At 37.8% G+C, this 17,962-nt stretch overlaps 1 protein-coding gene and 1 non-coding gene across 3 annotated transcripts in view; one reads left to right on the top strand and one right to left on the bottom strand.

The window, feature by feature from the left end:
- The window catches only part of LOC139308744 (USP6 N-terminal-like protein), a 92,350-nt gene extending 75,487 nt beyond the window's left edge, over nt 1-16,863 (bottom strand). The window contains exon 1 of one of the 2 annotated variants that reach the window (XM_070932556.1): nt 16,819-16,863. The gene's annotated coding sequence lies outside the window, so the exon portion shown is untranslated. Of the gene's footprint in view, nt 1-16,110; nt 16,428-16,818 lie in introns of those variants that run through there. The other variant, XM_070932548.1, reaches the window with a different exon arrangement.
- Nucleotides 16,864-17,296: 433 nt separating this feature from the next.
- TRNAA-AGC (transfer RNA alanine (anticodon AGC)) lies at nt 17,297-17,369 on the top strand. The gene has a single exon. It is a non-coding gene; the product is annotated as a tRNA-Ala (tRNA).
- The last annotated feature ends 593 nt before the right edge of the window (nt 17,370-17,962 follow it).

Raw genomic sequence — 17,962 nt, 5'->3', positions numbered from 1 at the left:
TCATGTAATCATTATCAGCAACAGCAACACCATCAATCTTTATGGAACGTTAATATAACATTTTTTTAAAAATCCCACACTATAAAACAAATTCTCTTCCATGTGAAATGAGGAACCTTATATTGAAGCCTATCAATTGAATTCATTCATTTTAAACACTAAAGAAGTGAGAAGAATAAACAGGTATTCTCCATTTCACAACATATTTGCTGGAAGCTTACTGACTGTATCAAATCAGAGGGATATGGCCCTGAGGACAAACCTTATAATAGCCCTTCCTAAGGAACACCCTGCCTTAGGGGATTGGCCCAGCACTCTTCTTTCTAATTGGTGTTTCAAAGATGGTAAAGACTATATTATTTAATCGGGTGCTTGGTGGTTGACTTTAGAGTATTTAAAAAGATTTATAGCAATTTTACAGCTCTTGCTTTGGTGGCATATAATTATTGTGCTGGAGTTCACTGCCTTTGATGTGGTGGTGCCTGTTTTTAATTTTGTAAAATCCCTGAAGACGTATGAGCTGGGTGGTATATACATTTTTGTAAGTAAATAAATACACATATTGTTAAGGATTTCTCAAGCTGGTATAGTCACAGATACAGCAGTCCTCGACTTATGACTATAATTAAGTCTAGAATTAGGATAGTTGTTGCAACTGTTAAGCTGGTCACTATGTGATCTCACCTGATTTTATGACTTTTGCAGTGGTCATTAAGTGAACACCATGTTCATTAAGTGAATCCATTTTATCCAATGGGCGTTTTTGCTGGAAATCAAAAGTAAATGCAGGAAACCAGCAAAAACCACAAAACATCACAATTAAGCGACTGCAGGACCCTACAAATGGCCATAAAGGTGAGCCAGTTGCCAAGTACCCCAATTGTGTCCATGTGACTGCAGGGCATGTGTGTGTGCAGCCATCGTAAGTTTGAAATTGGGTCATAAGTAGCTTTTGGGGAATCCATCAAAACTTTGAAGAGTTGCTACCTGTATAAAGACTTGGGTTTTTTGCCCCAGTGCTAAATGTTGTTTTTCTATGCAAAAGTGTTTGCAATTACCCTGCTTCTGTCACTCTTAAGCTAACTTTTTCTATTTACTATAATTCTTACAAAACTTCCATCTTATTTAATTTATGAATTTGTATCTCTACATTCTACCTTTTATTATTCCTATAGCCCTTAGTTGTATTGGGGCTATTTTCTAGGTCTTCTGGATGTTACTTATTTCCATATTTCAGACATTATTCAATTTACAAATTTTCATGTTGCAAACATTTGCCAATATGAACAAAGCTCCAACCTAGAAGGTGAGAGAAGGAAGGAGAAGGCAGGAAAGGCTTAGTTTACAACATGCTGCATATGTTCACTTGGCAGCACCATCACACACACCTCTTTATAAGGATGGCTGCACCCCACACTCAAGGGTGTGGGACTGCTAGAACACTCAAAAGAGGATCCAAGCAGTACGGAAGGGCAGAGGGTCACCAAAGTGGGGAGTACACTCCACCTGACTGCCAACTCAGGATGGCTAGCCAACAGTGTCTGTAATCAATCAGGCCAAAAAAAAAAAAAAGTCAAGTCTCACACAGGACCACCCAGAAGAATGGTCCACACCCACATCTCTCCTCTGGAGAGCTCACGGCGGGGAAATGGGGTGGCATGAGAATGGCCATCAGGACCTGGATCAAGTATTTTCTTTTTTTCTAATTTTACCTCTTCATTCTTGACTCAGAATCCTATACATTAACAAGCCCTATGGTGTTCCAAAGGCTGTTTTCTCCTTTGACTCCTTGTCGATATTTCAATACCATTTTGGGAGATCTAATGTTGATATATATTTGGCTCTACTTATTTGATCTACCAACTCATCTCTCTCACCTATAGAGTAGCTGTCAAAATTTTGCTAGTTTATTTACCTACTTCATAACAGTAAAAACTTATCTCACCATTAGGTTTAAAAAACAATGAAAGAATACAGTTCCCTGTATGTAGCTCTATAATTCCTACGTTCAACATTTTATCTCTCTCCCCTTTCACATCTGCTCTCATATTTTTGCCATTCTACATAGTACTTATTATTGCTGAGCTCTTCTTGGAATTTCTGGTGTTCAATAAAATTAGTACCGTAGTACAGTACTAATTTTAGTTTTGATTTTTTGGTAAATACTTCTTGAAAGATCTGAGTTATTCTTCCATATACACATATTGTACATGTTATGGAAAAATAAATACAATTTTATAGCAAGCATACTACATGTAATTAAAAGTGTTACTGGAAAGCAGAAATTGAGTCAATCTCTACACTGTTCCCACATTCCCTGAAGGATTTTTTCTTTGTTTTTGGACTGCTATTTAAGAGAGTTACTCTGATAAGACCTCTACCAGGGATCATCTATGTTGGGATTTTTTAAACTTTGTCCTTTGGGTTCCTAAGACTCTACAAAGGCTCGAGTGGGGTCTTCAAGAGACTTAAGACATTCATGCTGGTATGAGCAGCACTCCAAAGTCATGGCTTTGCTGATGGTTTTGCACTCAGCTTCAGAGAACCTGGGATAATTTTTGGATTTTCAGTAATCAACATGGAAGGACATTTTAGTCACTTGCTAAATAATTTCCTACCACCACCCAATACAGCAACTTTGATACCTGCTTAGTCCCCTGACATTAAGTTGTACTCAGTCGGCATGCTTTGTCTATAAAAGCTTGTTCTATTTGTGCGCAGTTTCAAGCTTCACCTGATGCTGCATCAGTTCAGTTGCAACATCCTGTTCAGAAACACACAAAACCACAGATGTTCGTAGGCAGAAAGCAAAGAGTCAAGCAAAATGCATATTAGGGAACATTTCTTGACAGACTCCAGTGTTTTGAATGAGGACACAATTATTGGCGGATTGGAAAAACTGCTTACTAAATAAAACAAAGGGCAACTTCAAACATATGAACACCTGCAAAAATGTATGCATACAAAATTCAGCAGCAAATTTCTATCTATACACTACCCATTATTTATTCAAAATATTGTGTGTGTGTCCCCCCTATAGGAAATATATTCAAGAATAGGAGCATATAAATCTATATTTTGATATGTATGCCTATGTGAGTTTTACACTAATAAAGCACAGATCTCACATTCTGTATGTAATAGATCTATCACATATGATCTATTCAGATATGATCAGATTTCACAATTACACAATTAGACTAGATATCTGGTTATGTACTGCTCTGGATTTGTACATTGTCATAGTTAATATTAACAGTGCAATCTTCTATATGTTGATTCAGAACTGAATCTGAATTCAATAACATTTACCGTATTTTTCGGTGTATAAGACACACTTCCCCCCCCCCCCAAAAAAAGTGGGTGGAAATGTCTATGCATCTTATACAGCGAACGTTGCTGAAGCCCCGCCGGCCCCCTCTGCACGACCCATTTTCAGCCTCCGCGCGTCTCATTTTTGGCCCATTCCAGGCGGCAGTGATAGGCGGCAGCGGCATGACCAATGTTTCCTGGTAGTTTACAAAAATAAAAAGCACAAAAACAAGTAACAAACCAAGAATACTAAAATACTAAAAAACTTCAATAATTAAAACCCTATTGCAATAATGTAGATATTTGTTAAAGCTTTCTAAAAGCCAACCAAAATATTAGATTTCTTTTTATATATATATATATATATATATAATTTTTATTAATATATTCTATACACTAATACACAAATAAAATATACAATCCTGCCACCATGGTATAATATGATTACATTGTCCATAAGTATAAAATCATTCCTTTATACATACATATTTGCCATCATATATATACATCATCATATGTCTATTCTATCCCACCTTTTCTGGACCCAATCGTACCATACTTTCCAACTGTTATAAAATTCTGAATCTTTTTTACCATTAATCAATCTAGTTAGTCTATCTGATTCCGCACACTCATTAATTTTATATATTATTTTCAAATCTATCGGTAAGTATTGATTTTTCCACTGCTGCGCATACGCTAATCTTGCTGCAGTGATAATGTGAATCAACAAGAACCATATATCTGATTTAACATTCAAAGGTTTTGCCCCCAATAGGAAAATCTCAGGTCTTAATTCCAAATTAATCTGTGTAATTTCCAAAATCCATTGCTGTATTTTTTTCCAATATTTAACCGCCTGCGGGCAGGTCCACCATTGGTGAAAATAGGTTCCATTGCTGTAACCACACTTCCAACAGCAGGCAGATGTCCCGGGAAACATTTTAGCTAATCTCGTCAGGGGTAGATGCCACCGGTAGATCATTTTATATATGTTTTCTTTATATGAGGAGGCCATGGTTAATTTCATATTTTTCAACCAAATCTGTTCCCATTGCTGGAAGTCAAGGGGATATCCAAAATTTCGCCCCCATGCTATCATACAATCCTTCACTACATCCTGTCCTATCTGCAGAGACAATAAATATGCATAATATTTAGATAATATCCCTTTCCCTCCTTCTAATAAGATCTTATCCAATTCTTGTCTTTTACGGTAGATTCCTTCACTATGTAAATCTTTTTTATACCTGGAGTGCACTTGCGAATAAGACCACCACCAAACTTCAATAATTAAAACCCTATTGCAATAATGTAGATATTTGTTAAAGCTTTTTAAAAGCCAACCAAAATATTAGATTTCTTAATTCATTAAGAAATGGACATCTACACAGAAGACTCAACCTCAATTTGGCATGGGGCAATCTTGTGGTAATTATTAGTGGAGTGGATAATTATTATTATGAGTGGAGTGGGGAGAGAATCACCAAGGATTTCTCAGGTGATCTGGGCTTTGAAGGTAATATACAGCACTTTGTATCAAGTCCAGAAAGTGGCATTAAGTATGTGTTCAGCACAGATGTCACCATGCATTTCCTCTAAGGTCCTGATCAACTTGAGAGAGAAAAAAGATTGATTCAGAATGAGAAACTCATTAAGATATATCTATTTCAGGGTGGCTTCATCTTATAACATTTGATGAAAAGCAGGTTTACTTTTCTACCAGCTTGCATGACTTCAGAAAAGGGGTTGGACTCATGCTTCATGGGAATCAATGGCTATCAACATTGATGGCAATATTGAAGGCCACTGTTGATAGGCTTCTAGGGGGTTTCCTTGCACAGTTGGTTGGCCACTATGAGAACAGACTTTTGAGCTAGATGGGACAGGGGTTTGATCCAGCAAGGCACTGCCTGTGTTCTTATGTACATTCAGATATGTCATAGCAGTAAGCAAGGGTGTCAAATTCAACTTAGGGTGCCTAGATTGGGCCCATGGGGTCGCCCTGGAAACAGCGAAGGGCCAGCCCACAGTGCCTCTGCCAGCAAAAGTGGAGTATGGGAGGCTCTGCTCTTTTCTCTGCCAGAGAAAACGGAACTCAGGGGGACATACATGGCCCCACCGAGCTTCATTTTTGCTGGCAGAGGGCTGCAGGAGGCTGTCGTGGCCAAAAGCGGAGCTTGGGAGCCCATTTTCGCTGTCAGAACACTCAGGCCACCACAGGCACCACAGACACAAGTGACATCAAGCTGGCCACGCCCACCCCAGCCCCCCAAGGTCAAACGCAACCCTGATGTGGCCCTCAATGAAATTTAGTTTAACACCCCTGCAGTACAGTATATATAATTGTCCTAACATCAGAGCTCATATGAGTTAAGCATCTCAATTTTGATCATGTGAACGTGGAGATCCAGCAATGGTCATAAAGTATGAAAAACGGTCATAAGTCACTTTTTTCAGTGATGTTGTAACTTTGAACGGTCACTAAATGAACTGTTGTAAGTCAAGGACTACCTGTAGTTGCTTTAAGAACAGCAGTGTAATACTGTGTCCTCATGAGGTCTAAAACATTTTTTAAAATAATTTTTAAGCCAGTACAAACAAGTCAGTGAAGCCTTCAAAATTACTATAGAATTTAAGTAATTTTTAACTTTATAAATGATCTGAATTATGGATAAATAAGGAAATGGTGAAGGTTGTTGACAATAAACATTTATCTGAAGTTGTTTTTAAAAGAGATTGTGAAAAACTCCAAAATGAGTCTTCCAAACTATGTAGCTCAGTGTAAGCAAATATAAAGCAATGCAGACTGAGACAAACGTATTTGCTAATATGATTTGACAAAACACTTTCCAATTAGGATAAGAATCTTGGAGCATAGAAAAAAGCTAAAGGATAAGTCTGAAATTATAGAGATCTTCTGTACAGAAGGCAAATTTCATGTGTGGGAAGCTTAGGAGATGACGTAAAAATAAAACTGTAGTTTCAGAATGACTACAATATGTTGTACGTTTTCATCAGAATACCATGCACAAGTTATCACAGCTTAAAAATAGAGATGTTAAAACTGAAAAAAGACAGAAGTAACCAAACAAAGCAATGCACTATGAAAGCTCTTCTATGAGGGGAGATCATAAGGCCTGCAGTTTCTGATCTGAGGGAAAAGAGGTGCTCAAAGAGGGAAGTATAATTTAAGTTTATAAACTGATATGCCTATTTTTACATGTTGTAGACATAAAAGTATATCAACAGACAATTTTGACAAAGAATTGAAATAAGCATTCTTATTCCCCAAATAAAATCATTTGGTCCTATTTGGACATTCTGTAGTCTGCTCAAATTAGGCAATAAATGGATAGCTTCTTTATCTACAAGTTTGGATATCACAACACCGTAAAGTTAATTTAGCCTGACCCAAAAGATAAAATCTGATTTTATAGTATGTGCTTCAGCATGCCATTCTTTCCTAGTGGCTAATACAGTAGGACAGGAAGCCCATACTTACAAAAATAATTGGACTTTAAGAAGGAAGTAATTATGCTGACATCAGACAGCCCATGAGAGCAAATTTACAGCTAGCGAAAGTTGCCATTGACCACCCCCCAAAAGGGGGAAAAAAATCACAGAAATTAGAATCTACATTTCTAACCAGAAGTTGAAAATTGAGTCAGAGTTACTCTAAATAAATCACTGAAATAGTGCATTACTTTTCTGAAAATATGTTTTAGCAAATACAAAAGAATAACATTTATTGTATCAAGGCCCCAGCAAAGTTTCTAAAATATTAATTTTCCTGTAAGCATTCAATTCAGTATGTTTTTTTATCTAAAGGCTACCTTTATATAGATCAATTTCTAGATTACTTGCAGCTCTAATGTATGAAAATCTTAAGTTACCTCCTTTCAAATAAACATACATTATATTAGAGAGTATGATCATAAATTACACATACACTGAAAATTTATTTTATTTATTTATTTTATTTATTTATTTATTTTATTAAATTTCTATACCACCCTTCTCCCGAAGGACTCAGAGCGGTGAACAGCCACAAGATAAAACACATAAATACAAAAAATTTAAAATAAATTAAAAACGAATTAAATAATTTGGCTGAATTTAAAATACCCCATAATTTAAAACAAATTAAAATTTACATTTAAAAAGGGGAGAAGATTTAGGCCAGGCCAGCTTGATGAAATAAAAAAGTCTTAAGCGCGCGACGGAAGGTGCGCAGATCCGGGATCCTCCGTATCTCCGGGGGGAGCTCGTTCCAGATCGTAGGTGCCCCCACAGAGAAGGCTCTCCTATTAGGGGCCGCCAGTCGACATTGTTTGGCCGACGGCACCCGGAGGTGTCCCTCTCTATGGGAGTGTACTGGCTGGTGGGAGGCTATTGGTGGTAGCAGGCGGTCCTGTAGATAACCAGGTCCTAAGCCATGGAGCGCTTTAAAGGTGATAACCAGAACCTTGAAGCGCATTCGGAAGACCACCGGGAGCCAGTGCAGCTCGCGCAGGAGAGGTGTTACATGGGAACTCCACGTTGCTCCCATAACCACCCGCACGGCCGCACTCTGCACCAGTTGGAGCCTCCGAGTGCACCTCAAGGGGAGCCCCATGTAGAGAGCGTTACAATAGTCCAGACGAGAGGTGACGAGGGCATGAGTGACTGTGTGTAGAGAGTCCCAATCTAGAAAGGGACGCAACTGGCGAATCAGGCGAACCTGATGAAAAATCCTCCCGGTCACGGCCATCAAGTGCTCTTCTAAAGACAGCCGTGAATCCAGGATGCCCAAGTTGCGAGCCCTTTCCGTGGGGGCCAATGATTCACCCCCAATAGTCAGCGATGGCGCCAGCTGACTATATCAGGACGTCGGAAACCACAGCCACTCGGTCTTGGATGGGTTGAGCCTGAGCCTGTTTCTCCCCATCCAGATTGAAGACATTTGCTCTTTTTATATTCATTGTTGTTAGCTCTGAGAACAGGTTTCATTTGTCAGTGTAAAGAGAATAGGAATTAATTAATTACACTTGAAAAAATGGCTTAGATGGGATGAGCACCCATAAAAATCAAATTAATCAATAAATATGATAGCAATAGCGCTTAGACTTATATACCACTTCATAGAGCTTTACAACCCTGCCTAAATGGTTTAGAGAGTCAGCATACTGCCTCCAATAATCTGGATCCTCATTTTACTGACTTCAGAAGGATGGAAGGCTGAGTCAACCTTGAGCCAGTCAGAATTGAACTACTAGCAGTAAGCAGAGTTAGCCTGCAATACTGCATTCTAACTGCTGCACCACCACGATTTAATATATTTTATTAGTATTCCCTGTAAAAATGGTCAAATCATTACTTTAACAGAATATTAATCACCTCAGATATTTGCCTATTTAGATTATGTGGGCCCAAATATTTGCAATCTGTAACAACAGAAGCACTTTTGACTCTTTCAGCATTACAAAGATAATTCCACAACTTTTTCCAGTTTCAGCAGATGAATCACTTAGAAAATTCATAAATTTATCAATTTATGTTAATGATTTCTGCTGCCAAATACACAGCACTTCTCTAATTTTAACGAAATACCTAATAAAAATAATTTTACATCAACCTACCAATGTCTTTGTTTATATACCTGCTCTATGTGCTTTTAAATGGAGGTGAGAGGGAAACAAAGCAATTTCAAATGATTAGAGGTAAACCAGTAACACTCTCTATCCAACCTCCTGCACAGAGTTCTCCAAAATTAATCTCTAAAAATTAATCTAGACGACTTGGCCTCCGTTCTCAATGATAAGAAAATTAAGAGTGCCTTAGTGCTCTTGCTAATATTGTAGGATTTATTGGTTTAATTGTTTTACACTGTCATTTTCATTTTAAAGATTTAGCAGAAAGAGTTCTTTGGGGGGAAAATATCTCAGGATGCAATGTATTTTTAAACAAGAAAACAGGGAATTAACTACATTTAATATGGTTAACAAGAGAAATTAAAAACATCCACAATACTTTCAATATCAGATTTTTCTACTTTCTAGAGCTTCTTTAATATGAAACATAAAACTTGAAATTTAGTGTATCAAATGAATCTTTGCAGGAATCAACAATTTTTAAGCAGTCATCTTTTAAACACTAATATAAAGGGATTATAGCAGTATCTCAAATGATTTGACTTTACTGTAAACCAATCATGTAGGACTGAAGGATATGTTATATGTTCATCACTTTTTCCATTCTATACATACCATCATAATTTGGCCATCCATAATTCATACCTCTGAAATTTGAACTAAGGATTTATAGTCAAAACGAACATCAAACCCACTTATGGCTACCATAAGCATATTAAATATTCAAGGTTCCTGAAGAAATGGAGACTATTACTTTGAGATCCACTGTAAGAAGAAAATCATAATAATCTCTTTTACTGACTAAGTATATTAAGAGGGTATTCTTAACTAATCAGAGACAATAGTAATTTTTTAAAGAAAGAAAATATCAAGTCATCTATTGTCCTGCTAACTAGTTCTAGAGTTTCATTCAAACATGTATTTTATTCTGATAATAAAATGAGAAAATGAGTTTGTTTATGAATGTGTGTAACTGTAGATCAGTGAGACAAATTCATTTAATCAAAGAACCATGAGACAATCAATGCAGATAAACTTTAAACTCCTGGAAATCTCAATTAAATTCACTAGAATTCCTATATTTGAGCATAAATCACCTGTGATAGAATGATTAATAATTGCATTTCTCCACTTTATCAGCAAATCTCTGAATAGACTGCATACAATATTTACCTGGTACAACTGAAGAAATGAGTTTTACACATTTATTTTTATATTAAACCTGAAATCCTAAAAATCCAAATGTATGGAATATTTTTTTATGCTATCATCTTAACAGGTTATTAGAACTAGCAATATTTAGCAAATTCAACTCATCAGCTTTCTAATTATTCAATTCTGCCATCTCTTATACCAACTGAAAGACAGAGCAAGTGGACCATTAGTTCAACGACTGACATAAGTCTATCTCAACAATCCTAATTGTTCTGTTTCTCTGCAATGTTCTAAAGAATAGCTTCACAATATTAAGTACAAAAAGAAAAAAAGGTAGATTTAGTGGTTTGGTGGTTTGGGAGTCAGGAATTTTCCATGGGAAAAAATATTTAAAAAGCACCAAAGGGAGCAAAAAAAACCCACAAAACCACAGGTTATATAAGAGCAGATTTAGTAGTAAATAAACTATAATAGAATCAGAAATGAGCCCAACAAAATTGGCCTGATTTTTACCATACAGAACCCCTAATCAATCCTTTCATGCTTTGGTATTCCATATACAACTATCATGTAGAGAATAATTTCATCTTTCATATACATATTTGCTGGGTCTCTTGCGCTGGATACCACATGCCTCATAGACATTTTTCCTGGTATAAAGCCAAGAAACTTCTAAAACAAGGGAAGTCTGTATGTGCTAAAGGGAATAACTGTTCAACAGAGGGTAGTACTGTGATTTCATACACACACAATACACACACTTCACTATATTCAGGTATTTACTTTGAATTAACATGTAATATTAATGGTTCTAAAAGACCTAGAAGGAAGATTTTCAGTGATTCCGTTCAAGAGTAAAAGCCTTCCTTTCTGCTCTTATTTCTAGCAGTGAGCCAGTGTTTTGTATCTTAATCTTCCTTTCTTTTTACAAAATCATCAACTGTGACAAATAATTACTAATTACTACTGAAACAGTAGTGCTACTGGAGCAAGGAAAAATTCATAACTCTGACTCTTGTTTCTTATGGATAAATTCAAAGAAAAAAATATCATGATTATTAATTCAACTGAAGCACACCATTGCCCTCCCATTGTAATGAACTGTATTGGATTGGATCACAACTTACATATTTCAGACAATAAAATAATGTAAACCATCTGATCTCGTTAGCAGCACAATATATCAAAGACACATGGTTTAAAGAACCTATCAATTCAATGGGGTCTTATATTGTATTACATCATATTTTAGTTTAGTGTGGTCCAACCATTGTGAAAAGTAAGCATAGTTTAGTATAATTAATGCAACAGGCCACTATGTGGGGTTTTTTTTCAAAACATTGGTAAAATAAATGGCTAAATGGAATATGTTAATCTATACTTTATTTAAGCTATCTCCCTTAACACATAATAGACATTAGCCAATGTATACTTCCTATACCTTGGAATTTAGAAATAGTCAAATTTTCACACTACTAAATTGGGACAATTATAAATTCTTAAATTGCTTTTAGTAATAGATGTAAAACAGCTTCTTTTTACAGCTAATGCTTATACTAAAAGTTGAACTTATACAGATTCTACTTGCTGAAAAGAGCTTTAAGCAATTTGTTTCTTAACATCAAAACATAAAAAGGCAAATAATCTCCATTTGAATTTGAGCCTAGCTTCACTTGGGAAGTATTATCACATTGCTCAAACAGAACTAGCAAGCACTTTTGGGTGTTTAATTAGGACTTCATTGGTGTCTTATAGAATATTACCAATCTTCTCATATTCATTCACTTAATTGTTTCTTGTTCTTGTAACACAAGCTGTTAAATGAGTTAAGAATAAAGAAAACAAAACAAATATGTCCAGGAGTACCCATTTAGGAATTTACAGTTGCCATGAAAAATTATCTCCCCATCTAATTTAGTACCTACACAATAGGATGGACAGTATGATGATAAACAGTGGCAAATCAGAAAGCTATATCATACCAATAGTAGAAACTAAAACTTTTTATCTTTACTAAAAAATTGTTTGCTGAGGAAGAGCCAGACTGGACTTATATGAGAAAGGACTCAAGAGAAGGCCAGACTGGACTTATATGAGAAAGGACATGAGCTTGATGCAGTTACAGATCACAAATTCCTAGGCTAACCTCTCTGTTGTTTTTCTCCATCATCCTGAACTATTTTTTGGCATTTGCTTCATTGCAGGCCTTGGGGGTTTTATTAAAAAAACGAAGTAGAACACTCTAGCCAGAGTCTGCCTACAACTGCAATGCACTGCAGACAGAATCGTTTTAGATTTGAAATGATTTTACAATTGTGCTGGCCATTGGAAAATGTATTTATCAGGAGCTCTCCTAAAATTAATAGATATGCAACTGTAAAGCTGCAATAACAATATATGTTTTTGCTTTCCCAAAATGTGAGAAAACGTTTAATCATCATTTATATTTACAGTATAAAGAGAGAGTGTTCCAGTAATGCAACAGAAACAAGATTAATTTGGTCTAATTACAGAGCAAGAAACTTGCATAACATCTTTGGAAGATCTTAAAGGTTGGTTTAAGTCCTGAAATGTAAAAAAACAAATCTGGGGGTGGGGGTGGGGGGCCACACAAAATCATGTTTCATGCATGTAAAACTGCAAAGAGGTTATAATTTTAACATCACTATTAATTTCATTCGACAGAGTAATAAAGTCAGTGTGAAAGTATTCTTAAGTGTGTCTCCTATTTTACAAAAACAATTTTTAAAAAGTTTGTGCAAAGGTTATTTAAAATCCACAGAAACAATACCACTCTTATGCCAACTAGTATTTTATAATACAATAGTAGCAAACTTCTGAGTTTCTAAAAATTCTTCCTTAGGCAAAACAGTTAAAGCCAGAAGTAAAAAGTAATGGTGAGGAGGGGTTATAATAAAGAAAACTTTCACCAATAATATAAATTCAATAATACAATACCTACTAATAAAATAACTTCTGGTATTGAGAGATGGCTAGCTTTCACTAGCAGGTACGATTCAGAAAGGAATTTCACTGCTTCTATTTCACATGCTTTGCTTCCTAGCATTGCAATCCTTTATTGTGAATAATAATTTTTACTTGTGTGCCCCCATTTACTCATAAAAGTAACCTAGTAAATGATGTCCCGTCACAAATACTTGATTTTGAAGCTTCAAAGCAAAATCAAGACTATACTCTTCTTTGCATATACAGAATTTAGCAGCTTGACTAAAAAGAGAAAAATCCAGTGGTCTAGTTGGAATGTTATTACATCATGTCTGTTTTCTTGCTTATAAAAATTCAAACTTAGTGATGTTAAGAATCACTGCAGTCTCAACTGCCACACATTACATCTTTCTATAAAATATGAATAGCTAGTTTAACAATTCCAGGATTAGTTTACATATGAAGTTATCATTTTTCCTTATATCCTGACTATTGTATATGCAATAATTTTAGTATGAAATAGACTGTACAGAAAAAGTATTCAAGCCATTTCTACAAAGTAACAGTTATATTATAATAATTAGCCTATAATAACTAGCCCAAAGTCATTCAATGAGTTGCTATGACTAAGGGCGCCAGAGCTCCTGAGTCCTAGTCAATACATTGATCATTACATTACACTACACTGTTGCTGTTAGTTGCAAAGTTGTGTCCAACTCATCGCGACCCCATGGACAACGTTCCTCCTTCTTGTCCTCTACCATCCTCTGGAGTCCATTTAAACTCATGTCTACTGCTTCAGTGACTCCATCCAGCCACCTCATTCTCTGTCATCTCCTTCATCTTTTGCCCTCAATATTTCCCAGCATTAGGCTCTTCTCCAGTGAGTCCTTCCTTCTCATTAAGTGGCCAAAATATTTGAGTTTCATCTTCAGGATCTGACCTTCTAAAGAGCAGTCACAGTTGATCTCCTCTAGAATTGATCGCCTTGCAGGCAGGAGCCTTCTCCAGCACCATAGTTCAAAGGCCTCAATTCTTTGGCGCTCAGCCTTTCTTATAGTCCAACTTTCACAGCCATACATTGCAATTGGGAAAACCATAGCCTTGACTATACGCACTTTTGTTGGCAGGGTGATGCCTCTGCTTTTTAGTATGCTGTCTCGATTTGCCATAGCTTTCTTCCCCAGGATCAAGCATCTTTCAATTTCTTGGCTGCAGTCCCCATCTGCGGTGATCTTGGAGCCCAGGAAAATAAAATCTGTCACTACCACTATTTCTTCCCCATCTATTTGCCAGGAATTGAGAGGGCTGGATGACATGATCTTAGTTTTCTTAATGTTGAGTTTCAAGCCAACTTTTGCACTCTCCTTCTTCACCCACATCAAGAGGCTCTTTAGTTCCTCTTCGCTTTCTGCCATTAGAGTGCTATCATCTGCATATCTGAGGTTGTTCATATTTCTCCTGGCAATCTTAACTCCAACTTTTGATTCATCTAGTCTTTCTCATGATGTGCTCTGCATGTAAGTTAAATAGGCAGGGCGACAGTATACACTACACTACGCACACCTATAATATAATATAAAATTATGCAAAAGGCTCTTGATCTAAAGATCATCTCAAAAATATGTAAATTTGATAAAATGTAGCTAATAAGATTTATCCTACACCTTCAAAAAAATTTAACCTGAATCAACATTTCTTAATTGTAGAGGAGATAACTTAATGAAGGAATGCATGGATGGTTAATATGACTTAGACCTGAAAGAGAGGAGGACATGAAAAACCTGAGGTGACTTCACTTTCTTTGGTTAAGAAGGGGAAGGAAATAAACTCTGTCAGACTTTCAAGGTTACAATATGTTATTGTATCCTACAACAATAAACTATAATTCCAGTGGTCCTTATCTGGTTTCTAATCCAATGTGATACTAATGGATGAGAAAACCAAGAAGCCATTGAAAAGATGTCCAACATTCCCTAAATACTATTTAATGTATTATAGTATTTCATTCACACAACTCTTAGATCAGAAATTCATCATTGCTTATTAAATTTCCATGATGTGGGAACACATAAATTGAACCAAAAACACAATAAAAAGAATGTGACTTAGTCTCAATATACAGAAGTTTGCCTACATTTGCACATGTTTTTAGTTTTGAGTCAATTTAGCCCATCCTGCTCTATACAATTGAAATTGTTTTAGAACACAGTATAAATTGCTCTCTGTATTAAAAAAAATACGATTGTTTTTGCTTATCTTTTCTATACTGCTGCTACTACAAAAGAAAAGTAATTGCATCATGCAAGTTCAGTTACATAGCAAGTTCAAATAATCACTTGTAATTCAACCAAACTCAAAGCCTACTATTAGTCAGAGGAAGAACTAAAAAACCCATAAGTATGAGAACAGACAATGAGCTGTTTTAAAGTTTCCACTGTGTGAATGTATGTGTTCATACTGACCGTTTTTGTTTGTTTTTTTGGCACAGAGACAAACACCTGGACCAAGCCCATCTAATAATTGCAAGAGGTTTAGATTACTTAGTGCTACTCATGGTCTCTGTAAAAAAATGACAAACAGCAGTGTTCACGTGTCTGTGAGGTGGCTCTGTGAACTTTGTCAGGATCCTGGGTGTTGCTATTAAATTATTTCCTGGGTCGCTGGAAGGAACATAAATCATTCCTTTTCTTCCCTTCCCTTTATAGTCGGAAAAAGCCTGTTACTCTCAAGATCATGTTTTCTTTCAAGAATCAACATCAGCACTTTGTGATGCTCATTGATTTCCCCTACACAAATCCCAGTACTTCCCATCTCCAAGAAGAAGAGCTCTCTCTTCTAAAGATCTCACATTGCACAAACTTAACTATTGTACTCATAAAAGTTCCTCCAGTTGAGCTTCATGAAGAGATCAGAAATGCAACTCTCCTCGGCATCCTCTCTTTCTGTCTCTCAGTCTCTCTCCCTCTCAGTCTCTCTCTCTCTCTCTCTCTCTCTCTCTCTCTCTCATACATCCGGTGTCCCCAGGCTTGGCATGAATATTCATCTCCACCGGGCTACCTACCATTCCTACTTATTTCCTTTCTCCACTTTCCCGTCTTCCCAGCCCAAACCAAAGGGGACCTGCCCAGAATCCCACAAAGGCTTCCAGAGTCGCTCCCCGTGGCACACACAATGGCAAAGCACACCCTCCCCTTCCCCGACCCAACTGCCACCCACAGCAAACGAATTCCATCCTCCAGCCACTGAACACCACACACGGACACACACACACACACACACCCCTCCTGCCCTCTCCTAGACAGACACGGTCCCCAATTCCGCCTACATCAGGCTCGCAGCCACATACGCCCTTTTCACCGTAACACAAGAGCCTTCCAACTCTTCCCAGCGCCTCAGAGCAGCCCGCCCCCCCACCACCACCCTCAGCCGATTCCCTCAGCCCGCCCGGCCCCGCTCCCTCCTTTCCACACGCGCCACCCAAGAAACGGGTCATCCTGTCTGGGCTTCTCTCTCGCGCTCTCCCTCCGCGTGCGTGTGCGCGCGCGCGGCCAGGCACTTCCATCCCGGCGGGGACCGCAGCTGCGAAGCTGCCCCTCTCGACCCTCCTCCGGCACAGCTTCCTCCCGAGCCCCCTGCGGAACGCCACAAACGCTTTTCCCCGAGCCTCTCAGACAGGGAAGGAGGCTACCTCTGTCTTTTTCCCGGGCGGCCGCCGCCGCCGCCGCACCGACCCTCCACCGGCGCCGGCTCTCCCCCTCCTCAGGCTCACCTCAGACCGAGAGAGGGGTCCGCGCTGCTCCGTCTGCCGTGCCTTCCTCCTCCTCCTCCTCCTCTTCGCCGCTCTTCCATCCTCCGCCGCCGCCGAGGTCGCCAGAAGAAGAGTAATGAACGGCGCCAACCGCCGCCGCCTCGCCCAATGCAAAGCGAGCCCCGATCAGGAGCAACCCGCTGCTGTCCGCGGCGCTTCGAGTTTCTCCTCCCGGAGGCGCGCTTGGCAAGACCGCGCCACGCATGCGCTGTTGAAGGGTCATGGGAAGTGTAGTTTCCCCCTATCCCGCTTTCTGGCGAGGCTGCGTTCCCAGCCCTTTTTCTTCCCTCCTTTGCTCGCTTTATAGTTGGGGAAGCGAAATTTGGGGCAACCATTCACTGAACTCGGGAACAGGTCGAGGAGACAGCATCAGCCATGATTTGGATAAGTTCTTCAGTATTGCTATATAGGGCCAGAGAAAAAGAGCCGAAACAAGGAAGGGGAATTAGCTCAAATGGTAGAGCGCTCGCTTAGCATGCGAGAGGTAGCGGGATCGATGCCCGCATTCTCCAATATTTTTCCCCCCTATTTTTTTATCAACATTACAACTAATGTTAAACTAAATTCTGTTAAACGATCCAATATTTTAAACGATTCTAAATTTCACAAGTCGCATTCATTTAATGGAAAGAAATCTTAATGTGGTACTCCTCATAATGCCTGTGGGTTTAGAGAACTGGTATTCCGATTTGTCTTTTTCCTTCACAATAAAATACAAGTTCTTGTAACTTTTTCTTATTACTTTACTCCCTTCATGTGCATTAATTATTACTTCACCAGATGGGATCCTCGACATTTACATACAAAAATGTTCTGTTTAATAAACCAATAAGCAAGTATTACATTCAGGTTGATTGCAGAGAACAAGTAACCCGAAAATGAAAAAAAAATTGTATAAGAAGACAAAAATAATAGTTTCCTCTTTAATATTTTAACTAATCAGTTCTAACTAAAATTATAACGGACCCTAAATTAGCTGTTTCTTAACAGCAAGGATGTAATCATCCGACAAACTATTATTATTGGGTCTAGATAATAAGATCAATTAAATATTAAGTTAGAGAAATATGCGTTGCATTCAAGAATGAAAATGTAATATTTTCTT

Source organism: Pituophis catenifer, unplaced genomic scaffold, assembly GCF_029215685.1.
Source record: "Pituophis catenifer annectens isolate HBS135680 unplaced genomic scaffold, rPitCat1.0.hap2 SCAF_1, whole genome shotgun sequence".
In the NCBI taxonomy this organism is placed as follows: domain Eukaryota; kingdom Metazoa; phylum Chordata; class Lepidosauria; order Squamata; family Colubridae; genus Pituophis; species Pituophis catenifer.
The sequence above is the reverse complement of the archived record's forward strand: the minus strand, read 5'-3'. Positions and strand labels throughout refer to the sequence as shown.